This window comes from Vicia villosa, linkage group LG6 (assembly GCF_029867415.1).
Source record: "Vicia villosa cultivar HV-30 ecotype Madison, WI linkage group LG6, Vvil1.0, whole genome shotgun sequence".
Classification (NCBI taxonomy): domain Eukaryota; kingdom Viridiplantae; phylum Streptophyta; class Magnoliopsida; order Fabales; family Fabaceae; genus Vicia; species Vicia villosa.
In genome coordinates this window covers 50,245,861-50,248,715 of record NC_081185.1, presented here as the reverse complement: position 1 = coordinate 50,248,715, position 2,855 = coordinate 50,245,861, and the positions used below count along the sequence as shown (strand labels likewise).

General features: G+C 37.1%; 1 long non-coding RNA gene across 1 annotated transcript; it reads left to right on the top strand.

Moving 5' to 3' along the window:
• Positions 1-561: 561 nt before the first annotated feature.
• Positions 562-1,076, top strand: LOC131611507 (uncharacterized). Its single transcript, XR_009286944.1, has 3 exons — positions 562-696; positions 783-893; positions 995-1,076. It is a non-coding gene; the product is annotated as an uncharacterized LOC131611507 (long non-coding RNA).
• The last annotated feature ends 1,779 nt before the right edge of the window (positions 1,077-2,855 follow it).

Sequence of the window (2,855 nt, the reverse complement as noted above, 5' to 3'; positions counted from 1 at the left end):
TACAGGAGGAGGAGTCCGTTGCATCACTAAAAGAGGTACATTTAAAGTGTTAATAATTAATCTGAATCTAAATCTGCATGATTTTATATTTTACCTAACTTATATGATTTTTAGGCATCCGCTCGGGAGTCACAACAAGTGACGCAGCAAGTTCGTACCGTACCACCCACTGGTCCTCCGAAGCCAGCGGGAAAAAAAGGCGGTGCTTTTGTGCCTCGGTACCGGTCGACGCTCGCAATAATGGTTGATATGTCCGATTTGAAGGATGGTGCTTTACGTGAAATCGTTATGGATGAAAGTGTCTTCGGTATTGAATTCAAGTCACTTATTACAATTGATGACTTGGAGGAGATTTTTAAGCATGATCAACTAGGCGTCACTAACATGCACTCATACATCCGGTAATATTCACTCATCCGATATATTATTTAATTAGTCCCACAATATAATTTATTTACACATTTCAATGAAAATAATCTAATGTTTATTATGTTTTTATTTAAGGTTGTTGTATGACAGAGTGTTGCGCGGGACTCCGTTGTCTAACAGATTCCGTTTCGTGTCTTCCGCCCACTGCAGCGGAATGGAAATTGCTTCGGAACCGGAATCAGTTAGACAGCGCTTAGTAGATAGTTTCATGTCCACCGGCAATACAGAAAGTCTGCATCTTTGGGCGTATAATACCCGACCAGTAGGGTTAGTTTCTCATTCTTTGTTCATCTAATCTCTGTTTCTTTTGTGTATAGAAAAATTTTCATATAACCTGTTGTTTTAATTTATAGAGCACACTGGTTGCTGCTTGCTATCAACCCTATAAGGGAAGTCGTGTATTATCTGAATTCGGTAAATGGTGAATGGACCAATTATCCGGCCATGAAGGAAATCGTTGATTTGTAAGTGGGATCGTTCTAAATATATATTCGTGTATATTTATATATTTACTTATTTGTGGGATTGATCTAAACATATGCTTTTATATATATTTGTTAATTAGATCAATACAAGTGTTCCGAAGTCAACGGGACGCACAGGTATCCCGAACTAAATCTAACAACATTACTTGGATCCAAGTGCAGGTACATTATTTTTCACAATGTTGCTTATAATATATTTATGCTACTTGATAAAACAAGACAACTATAGAATCTTATTTGTTTTTCTATGTAGTGTCCGCAACAGCGAAACAGTTACGATTGCGGATACTTTGTTTTGAGGTATATGAAAGAAATCCTTTAGGCGAATCAATTAGAGATTCCGCTCACGGTATGAATTTATAACTTAAGATAATTTCATATAATTTGTTACATTTAACTAAATATATCATTCATATTATGTTTTTGTTTTGTAGTACCTTGACGAATTCCGTGCTGCTGCGTACCCGAAGCTTAAGTTGGAAGAAATCAAAGAAGATTTGTGTCATTTTTATATTAAGCGCTTTTTCATGTAGGATTTGTGTCGATTTGAACTATAATATTATTGATGTTGTAATGATGTATATATATAATTTTGGATATTATAATGGTATTATATTAGTATATATATATTGTCTTACTGATGGCTGAAATAATATCGTCGAAAATAAATTACAGGTCGAAAATATTACAGGTTGAAAACATATTACAGGTCGAAAATATTACAGGTCGACTGGGAGGATTAAATTACAGGCTGCACATTAAAATACCTCATTTAGCAACGAAAGCGCTTTTGAAAAGCGCTCTTAAAGGCCCACCTACTAAAGCGCTTCTTTGTAAAAGCGCTGCCAAAGATTAATAAAAAAGAAAAAAAATAAAAAAAAAGCAACATACTAAAGCGCTTTTGGAAAAGCGCTCTTATAGGGTGGGCTTTAAGAGCGCTTTTTCTAGAAAAAGCGCTCTGATAGCCCCCCCTATAAGAGCGCTTTTCCAAAAGCTTTTTAGTATGTTGCGTTTTTTTTTATTTTTTACTCTCACAGGGGGGCCTATCACAGCGCTTTTCTGAAAAAAGCGCACTTAAAGGGGGGCCTACCAGAGCGCTTTTTCCAGAAAAGCGCTCTTAAAGGGGGGCCTACAAGAGCGCTTTTTCCAGAAAAGCGCTCTTATAGGGGGGGCCTACCAGAGCGCTTTCAGAAGCGCTTTTGTTAGCTACGCCAGCGCCACCTTTCACAGCGCTTTTAAGCGCTTTTAAAGGCTATAAAAAGCGCTTTAAAAGCCCTTCCTCGTTGTAGTGATATGATTCTCTGTGGTCTCTAGAACTGCACAATCTTCCTTTAAAGCCATTACCACCTTTTAAGTATCAGATCTATGAGATACGTGTACAATAGTTGATCTGATATAGGTTTCTCAGTTGGATTAGTGAACAGATACATGAGTGAACTAAGGGTGTCACACATGAAAGTTGTAAGAAGAATCCTGAGATATATAAAAGGATCAATAAATTGTGGAATTTTGTTTCCATGAGATTCTAAAAGCAAAGAAGCTACGGTTACTTGCTATTCAAATGCTGATTGATGGGGAGATAAGGAAGATCGAAGAAGTACAACTGGTTACTTCTTTCAAGTATTTGGTGACCTAATCTCATGGTGCTCGAGAAAGCAACTTGTGGTGGCATTATCATCATATGAGGCTGAATATATACAAGAATCCTATGTGGTGTGTCAAGCGATTTGGATCAGATCACTTCTAGAAGAGATGGAGGTCAAAGTAAAGAAACCTCTGGTGCTGTAGATCGACAACAAGTCAACCATAAATCTCGCAAAGAATCCAGTTCTACATGGGAGGAGTAAGCACTTTGAAGCTAGATTTTACCTCTTAAGAAAGAAGGTAAATTAAAGTGAACTTGAAGTGATACATTGCTTAAGTGAAGCACATTTGGCTGAC